The 10187-nt window shown below is 37.5% G+C and overlaps 1 long non-coding RNA gene across 1 annotated transcript; it reads left to right on the top strand.

The window, feature by feature from the left end:
- The first annotated feature begins 785 nt into the window (after positions 1–785).
- Positions 786–8413, top strand: LOC147549066 (uncharacterized). Its single transcript, XR_015237081.1, has 4 exons — positions 786–1644; positions 2608–5939; positions 6587–6664; positions 8079–8413. It is a non-coding gene; the product is annotated as an uncharacterized LOC147549066 (long non-coding RNA).
- Positions 8414–10187: the final 1774 nt, after the last annotated feature.

Raw genomic sequence — 10187 nt, 5'->3', positions numbered from 1 at the left:
TCAATGAGTTACCTTGCGAGGAAGCGTCAGATCTGGCCGGAGATAGGACGCGCCTCAAGACGAGATAATTGTATCGCCGTGGGTATATGGCTCTACTAAGTGACGATACTCTTATAGTCATCTGGGTAAGTCATGACATATTCTAAGCGTATCATTGTTTGGGTGAGATTTACTATTCGATGCGTATTGAGATCACAAGCCAGCCCGATGGGCGATGATGACGAAGGGAGAGTTACGGAAGCTCTTACCGGGGTATTACGTGGATCCATGTGTACACTGCAGTAGTCAAACGTTCGATAAGGCGCCGCCTGCCTACGCACTAACAAAGGCCTACCGGTTATTCCTAGCCGAATAGTAGGTGACCCCGACTGAGGGCGTATTCAGTCGTGATCTTGGTAAGCTAGAAGAATTATCTTGCTATATTGCTTTGCTTCGTGTGCATATTGATATCTCTGTATATATGTAACACTTATAACTATTAATGTATTAAAATGTTGATGTGTGTGGTGCGGGTAGGATGTCTAGGTATCCTACTGAGCTGACCTTCGGGTTATCTCATTCCTATTTGTTGTTGTTTAGTTGCAGGTATTGGTGACCCGGAGTGACATAGTTTACTTCGACGGCTCACATTATGTAAGATTATAATTTCTATTATTTTTTCAACATAATCACAACGTTAATATTATATATGTATCATCTAGAATAGTTAGATCGTTCTCTCACTTGTTTGCGATTGTACACATGTAAATAGTATGCACATTATCACTTATTATTTGATGCTATTGTTATTTAGAAGTTTGTGAGATATGTATGAATGTTTGACAGGTTTTTCAGGTTTGATATGTTCAATTTATAGAGGAGACTCTGTCCAAATTCAGTCTCTTCTATGAACTATTCATAAACATGAATTCAAGTTGTTTTTCGCTTTATGAAAACTATTTTGGGGTTACATATCTTCCGAGCATATTTTCAAAAGGTTTAAACTATATTTGATTTTCCGCTGTGTTTGTTCTTGATTTGTAACCCGTGAAGTGAGTTTTGGCTTAGGTTTATATTTGAAACTGGTTTGAGTTAGTATTAGACCGAGTTTGTTTTATAAACTGCCGGGCAAACCGTGATTCGGAACACGGGGCGTCACAGTTGGTATCAGAGCATGAGTACGTGCATTGGGCCGACTGGCATCAGAATATATTCTGTGCAATAATGAGTGAGGTAACTAAAATACCAAGGCTTGATAAATTCGTAAAAGCTTCAAGATAAAATATGAAAAGATAATAATATTGCTGATTTTATTTTGTTTTATTTGAGATTTTAAGATTTTGATTCTATCTTTGCTGACTTTTATGTGCTCAGCACATCTGAGTCAGGCCTACGTGAAGGTCCCACTCAGATATCATAATGTGAGTAAGGTTCCTTTAACGGTAGGTCACTTACATTGTGATTTTGTTTGCCGAGCACATTGCCTGCAGAAGATAGTATTGGCGATCAACCAAGCATTACTGAGGTACGAATTGCATTCATACTAGGTTTAGGTTCATATCATTGGTTTGTTGTGGATGGACTTTGTGACTTCGAGTTACTCGGAAAAAGGGAAGACTTGGTGTACGGTTGACGTTGGTGTTTCTTTCCTTGATTGTTATCAAGGTGTAGGGATTTACACCCTTCTACTAGTGTTTATAGCGGAAATATGACATCTAATGTCTACACTAGTATTCCCAGGATCACATGCAAAACTAGTAATTAATCTAATGGAGATAGTAGATTACCTTAATCGCTTTTCCCTCGAACTAGTTGAATTGATTGAAGAAGACCAAGAGCTTCAAGTGTAGCTCCTCTACTTGGGACACGAGCAATCAATTTGATCTCCCACCTTGTTGTATAGCTAGCACACCAATGGTGGTTGGAAAAGAAGAACACCTTCTTCTTTGACTAGATTGATAGTAATGGGAATTAGCTCACTTTCTCCTCTCTACTTGATGTGGTAGAGTAAGAAAGCTTAGAGAGAAATTCCACACCTTATTCTCTGCCCTAAGAGTGTTTATATAGAACCCTAATAAGAATCCACCTCCTTTTAGGTTTCCTAAAACACCCTTTAGAATAAGATTTAGGGAAATAGTCGAAAATAGCAACTATTGGTATTTTCTCAATTCCCCAAGGAGGAGGTGTCCAAACACCACGAAAATTGGCAGATATAATGTTTATTATATCAGCAACTAACCCTCCAAAATTCAGCCCAATCCGAGTCCTAGAAGTACCCGAACCGGTCTAGGCCCAAAAACCCTGTTTTTGGCCTTTTTGTACTATCTTTGCCTAATTCCTTTTTTGGCCTATGAGATATGTTTATGGGACACTCCCATGATTATATCTCACTCCCACTAGTCATATCCTAGATCAATTTGTCACTCTTATGTGTAACCCGTTGTAGGATCCGATCGAAGTTAGCCGCGAATTACTTCGTAATTCGACGATCGTAGTTGGTCTCTAGCTACAACTCTACGATCCCTAAATCAATCGGACTTGATGATCTTCCACATCAATTGTCCTATCCGACAATTTGTTCGCATTGTCACCTTGGTCGAAGGACATCTCCTTCAACTTCTTCACAAGGTGGTATAAGAGGACAATCAAGAATTGATAAGAGGTAGAAAGTTTTGGACAGGACAACATATTGATGTTGTGAAAGTGTCAAAGACAAAAGTGTCTGAGGAAGTTAAGTGTAGTTGACTTTTGACATTATACAAGTTCACAAAGATCGACAATTGGAAAATGTTAAGAAAATTACAAGATGAATATGGATATACTGGTTCATTTAGGACAAGGATGGTGAACTAGTAAGCTAATCCCCATAGAAGGACGATTTGGAAATCTATAATGACTCAGGGAAACCGAAGCAAGAAATGGTGCTAACGACCAGGTGTCCAGCGACAATAACCTAGGGCATCAGTCAAGGAATAATATGCGTGGTCAACTTATCTGATATGGATGAATTTGTGGTAAAATTTTGTGAGCCTAAGTCACTCGAGCAGGTGATTCTCATATGAAGACATTGCCAGGAGTAATTAACCTAGGTGAATCGGTAATATGAGAAATGCTATCGAGTAATGAAGAAGCTACAAATTGAACCACTAAAGAAGTATTGTGATCATAATGGTGCGAAAATATCTCTACGAAGGATTAACTAGATGAGAAGATGAGTCGGACCTTTTGTGTTATGGACCTCATGGTAGTTGTACACCTTCCTTCATTTATGAGTTTCGATCAGATCAATTAGAGAGAGTTGAGGTTGACTTTGATCGGTTTTGTTTCGAGCATGTATTATTTTAGTTTGATTACAGATAAGGTATGGTATGGTTGAAAGAAAGTTATATGATAGAGACACATATCTTTTATCGGCTATAGTTGTTGGTGGTGAGATTCAGGGGCATCAGACACATAACCTTATCGAGAGAGACTACTTCACTGAATGGTAGTTCGTCACCTGGAAATAATAGATGTGTTGGTCTTCAGATTTATAGATGTGGCACAAATGTCAGTTATGTCGGGGTTTTTATCAGTTGTCACAGTATTATCAGTGACAAGGATAGTTGTCTAAGTTCAGTTGTTATCTGGTACATCTTTTCATTCAGTTGCACTATACGCGATGGTATTCTCAAGTTATATGTTGACTGCACGATATTGAGTTCGATTTTTCTAAAGGATATATATTTTTCATATAAGACTACGATGGATTTCATCGACAATATTCAGTTTATTTAGTGATTGAGGAAATATGGTCTAGCAGGCTAATGTACGGGATTGAACTATATTGGTTCAACGAGATACTTCGTTGTTAGAGGTCGTATTAATTGAGACATTATTGGTTATTAGAAATATCTGGGATTCTCAGGTTATTGTAGAATGATTATCGAGGGTTGGTTTCTGTATGACTTGTATAGATATTATAGCGGTTTTCTATTTATATTATATCGTGTTATCGACAACAACTATGTTTTCCTTGGGATTATAGTTTCGACGCCAAAATCGACTTGTATATATTATAGATGCCCTTAATCTTTATTTTCTTATACTATGGGCAACGGTATTTTCTTATATTATTGAGAAAGATATTTTCCGAAGATGTGGGATCCACGACAACTTATACTTACAGATAGATTATAGATTATAGGGGGCTTCATTCTTTATTTTCTTATATCGAGGATAGTTATAGAATATTCTTGGGTCTTGTAGTAAGATGAAAATTCGACTTTATTGTTCAGTTGTTTGATATTTTGAATTTGTTTCAGACTTGGAGGTTGATGTCGGAACAGGAAACATATGTGTCATCATTTCTATGGTTGCACATAATAGTGTTTAACCTCAATTTCACTTCATAATATTACTAGTTCTGCAGAAGAATTCAGGATATGAAGGGTTGGACCTTTTTGTTTATAGAGTTTAGCCAGACTGATCTTTGTTAGATGCAGTGGGTTTGTGATTTAGAAATGGTACAGGTTCTCTCAAGTTCAGAGTTGGTCGAAAGAACTGGGCAAAAGAATAGAAGAGGTTGGTTAGTTGTCTTCTTAGCATACAATCAGATTTATAACATCATAGTCGTTGGTTAACATGGGATCAAGAGATTACTTATCAAGGGTTCATTGCATTATCTAGTGAATTGTCAGATTCCTCAGCTTTCAGTGTGAACTACTTCGGATAAGAATTCGAGAGTTGTTCTGAATGGTGAAGTTATCTAGAGGGGTGCTAGATTGAATTTTATATCCATTTCTCAATAGGTGTTTTACGAGAATAGGTTATTAAGATATTAGAATATAATCTATCTTTTGTTCGAACCGACAGAGTATTGTGGTGCATGTATTTTCATGTGACAGTGTTTTCTCACAACAAGAACAACACTCAGTTTATTCTCGTCAGAATGGTGTCATTTGAGTTTTGTCTGGGAGCTTGTGGTTGTCAGCATTTATAGAGTTGAGTTGTAGATCTTCTTGGTTCAAATTGGTAGAAGGGAGAAGGGAGTCTTGTTGATCATCGACAAAGTCTCCTCAGTGCTAAGGAGAACTCTCTTCTTATGCGGAGTCTCCTGATGTAATGGTTCAAGAAATTTTGACTTCGATAAATTACCACTGAGAGTTAGGGAATCCTAAGGAATTTATAGGTTACAGAAGTCTGGATTGACATCGAAACAACTTGTTCTCTTGTTTCGAGTCTTGTGACGGATTGTGTTGATATTGGCAGATGGTTGTTTCATTATTTACTCTCTTTGAATTTCGAGGACGAAATTCCAATTAAGGGGGGTAGTATTGTAGCGCCTAGACCTTCGATTCGGAGAATCAGATGAGTTAGATCGCCGAACAAAGATAGCAATTTTTAAGGACTTGATTTCGAATACTTATTTCGGTTGATACGGACAGCTCATCGGATAGTTGTCTAGAAATAACGAATTTTGATTGGTCACGTGGAAAGTTTAGACATGGTTTGCCTATCATTTTGTGTTTGGCAATTTCGTCGTTATCGAATTAATATGGACGATATAGTTTATTCATGGTTAGTTGTGGGATGAAAAATAAAAGAGAAACGTTACTTTGGGGTTCATAAGATAAATAATGGGGGTTGAGTTAGCTGGATACAATATGGTGGGGCTTGTGTGCGAGTTATATATAAGTTAGGGGGGTGAAATGTAATTTTATTACCTGGGCACTTTCTAAGATGACATTTGTCACTTAAACACTTTGTTTACAAATAAAACCAAACTCCCATCTCTGTTTCCACGTGCCCACTAAATCCTATCCTTTAAATCCCACTTTCCCTTTGTACTCAAACCCAACTTCTAAACAACATCACGGTGGAATACGATTTGAGATTTTTTTTTGGCCGTGAAACATTCGAATTTTCTTTCGTCAATTTCTTCGCGATCGGTTATCGGAATTCGATGAAATTTGTTCCAGGTAATTCCACTCGACTTGTTCTACATATCTATCCGTTTAAAATTTTCTATTTCGTCCGTTTTTGGTGGGTTTACGATAGTTATTTCGATAACTGTATAGTTGGGTCTAATATCTCTTGGGTTCGTAATTTAGAGCTATTTGGGATAGTTATAGTTATATTTCTTCGAATGGTTTGTGTTCAGAAACATGTTTAGAAGATTGTAGACTCTTTTGGGGTGTTCATATATAGACGGGTTGCTGCCGAATTATTTTACGGCTCAAATTTGATATTTGGATCAGTTTTATAATGATTTGGAATAGAGATGGTTACCCGAACATTGCCGTGTTTAACATAAATGGATAGGTTGAGTTATGGATTCGTGAAATTGAGTTCATTTTATGATTTGATAGTTCTAGCTTCATAGTATTGAGTTCGTTAAATAAGTTGTCAGCTTATGAAGACTCGGAAATGTAAAATAGAGTTCATGGATTTGTGGGTTGGTCCGTAAGGTGTATCGGTTGTTCGATGGAACGTCTCAATGATCTCTTTAATGCCCGATAGGACATTCCTAGTATAGTTTCATTCATTTTATGCATTCTTGCTTTGCAAGAGGAGTCTTGACAGTTATGTAACTGTCAAATGACCGTTTTGTCCTTTTATATTCCAGTGAGACTACTGTACTGCTATAGGGAGCTCGAGGAGAGGTGGAGCTTAGTCAAAGACACTGTTGGAAGCGCAAGGAGAGGTAGGATCCTATGAATCTTACTTGGAGCACGGGTATTCCCCGTTTCACCATTTTTTCTTCTTTTTATAGTTCTCTAGTTCAATTTATGATATGATATGGTATGATATGAATGTAGTGGTGTGCTATATGTTATGGATGTTTCTCTTTTCAAAACAAATTGATTTTTCTGAAAAATTATCACATAGAGGCGGGATCGCTTGATCTGTGTGATCGTTTTGTGTGAATTGTAAACACGTGATGGCGGAATCGCTTGAGCTGCGTGTATAACATGGAGGCGGAATCGCTTGATCTGTGTTACGTGTATTGATTGTTTGACGCCGGGCATCGGTTGGTCCCCTTGTTTATATTTCTGTTATGGATTAGCCATGAATTCATGTTAAGGGTTACACTCGGTGCGTTGGCCTGCCGTTTGGTAACGACCATTCTTGTTTACCCGGAATGGGGTCCGAGAGAGATTGGGAGTTGGGGTATTCCGACCCTTGGAGTGATTAGGGGACTGACCAGTGCCATGTTTGTTTATTTATTCTGCTAAGCCACTGGTAAGTGTGGTTTGAATTCTGTAATGTCTTGTGTTTGATACGTACAATGTTTCACCGAACCGAAAGAGGGTGTTTACCCAAGTTTTCTTAATAAGAAAATACTTAATCCCTGAAAGTGAAAACTTGTAAAAGCTTGGCTTTAAACAGGGTTTACCCTACCTTGAGACACAAGAACGCTCTTCTCCTTCGGTTGATGGGACTTGTTAGGAGGGCTCTGTTCTTGTAGCTTTGGGAGCCTATCAGATCATTTAATATTATTATAGGTTCATGCATATGTTTGGGTATTCTTCGAATGGTCAATGAGTTACCTTGCGAGGAAGCGTTAGATCTGGCCGGAGATAGGACGCGCCTCAAAACGAGATAATTGTATCGCCGTGGGTATATGGCTCTACTAAGCGACGATACTCTTATAGTCGTCTGGGTAAGTCATGACATATTCTAAGCGTATCATTGTTTGGGTGAGATTTACTATTCGATGCGTATTGAGATCACAAGCCAGCCCGATGGGCGATGATGACGAAGGGAGAGTTACGGAAGCTCTTACCGGGGTATTACGTGGATCCATGTGTACACTGCAGTAGTCAAACGTTCGATAAGGCGCCGCCTGCCTACGCACTAACAAAGGCCTACCGGTTATTCCTAGCCGAATAGTAGGTGACCCCGACTGAGGGCGTATTCAGTCGTGATCTTGGTAAGCTAGAAGAATTATCTTGCTATATTGCTTTGCTTCGTGTGCATATTGATATCTCTGTATACATGTAACACTTATAACTATTAATGTATTAAAATGTTGATGTGTGTGGTGCGGGTAGGATGTCTAGGTATCCTACTGAGCTGACCTTCGGGTTATCTCATTCCTATTTGTTGTTGTTCAGTTGCAGGTATTGGTGACCCGGAGTGACATAGTTTACTTCGACGGCTCACATTATGTAAGATTATAATTTCTATTATTTTTTCAACATAATCACAACGTTAATATTATATATGTATCATCTAGAATAGTTAGGATCGTTCTCTCACTTGTTTGCGATTGTACACATGTAAATAGTATGCACATTATCACTTATTATTTGATGCTATTGTTATTTAGAAGTTTGTGAGATATGTATGAATGTTTGACAGGTTTTTCAGGTTTGATATGTTCAATTTATAGAGGAGACTCTGTCCAAATTCAGTCTCTTCTGTGAACTATTCATAAACATGAATTCAAGTTGTTTTTCGCTTTATGAAAACTATTTTGGGGTTACATATCTTCCGAGCATATTTTCAAAAGGGTTAAACTATATTTGATTTTCCGCTGTGTTTGTTCTTGATTTGTAACCCGTGAAGTGAGTTTTGGCTTAGGTTCATATTTGAAACTGGTTTGAGTTAGTATTAGACCGAGTTTCTTTTATAAACTGCCGGGCAAACCGTGATTCGGAACACGGGGCGTCACATTTATGCGTCGTGCACAATGGAGGCTGAGTTTGTGGCATGGTATGAAGCCACAATTCATGCTTTATGGCTGCGGAATTTTATCTCAGGGCTTGGAATCGTCGACTCTATTGCCAGACCGCTGAGAATTTATTGTGATAATAGTGCTGCAGTCTTCTTCTCTAAGAATGATAAGTATTCTAGTTCTCGAGGGAGCAAACACCTTGAGCTCAAATATCTTATTGTCAAAGAGGAGGTCAGGAAACATATAGTGATTGTAGAACATATAAGTACTATGCTTATGGTTGCAGATCCATTAACTAAAGGATTGATAGCTAAGACATTTAAGGAACATGTTGCAACTATGGGTCTTAGTTATCTTTGTAACGTTATGGATTGAATGGACATATTAGTTTCTACAAACACTATAGAGATCTCATAATACTATGTTTCCTTATTCCTGCTTACTTAAGTGTACATAATAGAATTGAGTTGAAAAGTTACAGGAATAGTCTTGGCAAGACTGAAACTGTCTTGGAAGACATTCGAGCTATAAGAAACAAAATCAATTATGTGAATGATTTTGTATCTAATCTCCTTATGATCATCATATAAGGTGAGTTCTAATGTTGTGGTACATGGAAGGAAATATATCGCTTTAAGATGTATAACCGCTATGACTCACATTAGTAACTTACTTGTTATGGTACACTAGATTCAGATTGAGTTTCTTAAATGCGCGCATAATTGTTTAAACCCTTAATCGATTTGCAATGATAATTTCTTGCAAAAATATGATTTCAATTGTATGGGCCAAGTGGGAGAATGTAAACTTTGGGCCTTGTACTTTACGAATGGGCCTAATACGTACAAGCCCAATAGTATGTCCCATCCAATTAGCCCATTAAGTATTGGGCTTAGGAAACTCTATATCTAGTTCAAGAATGAGTTGTGTTGTCATGTTGTCTTGACACCTTATGGACTTGGTGTTTGACACATAAGATGAACTTGCCTTGTTGTCTTTACACCTCATGGTTTGTTGTCTTGACACATGGAATGTTTGACACCAATATGAACACAACTTGTTGTGGTAGGCAAGACAAAATGCAATGATGGAAATGCATTTTGTTGTAGTATAAATAGGAGATAGTAATGGATGGAAAATATGCTCTTGCTCATACAAGTTCAAGCTAGAATTTCCATCTCTATAGGCTTGAAGAAAAGAAGAGGAAAGAGTATACTTGTTCATCTTTAATCAAAGAAGAAGCTTATCATCTATTTTCTAAACACTACATGGAGAAAGGTAAACTACTTATCAAGAACTTCAAGTTTCATTTAAAGATAAAATATTATTGTGATGAACATGATGTCTCTAGATCATTTTATGTCATGGGAAGAATTTTTCGGTTACATGTTTTATCCCATGAACTCATTGTATATGTATATATGTTTGTATAACAATATCATCAATCCAACCCTCTCTCTCTAAATAGAAATCGAATCAAAATCTCCTCTGTCATCTTCATATATGATTTCCTTTGTTTAGAAATCTCAAATTGATTTCCATCTCT

Source organism: Eschscholzia californica, unplaced genomic scaffold (genome assembly GCF_041429995.1).
Source record: "Eschscholzia californica isolate CP2 unplaced genomic scaffold, dmEscCali1.0.p SCAF_3, whole genome shotgun sequence".
In the NCBI taxonomy this organism is placed as follows: Eukaryota; Viridiplantae; Streptophyta; class Magnoliopsida; order Ranunculales; family Papaveraceae; genus Eschscholzia; species Eschscholzia californica.
This window is presented reverse-complemented; position numbering and strand designations above follow the sequence as displayed.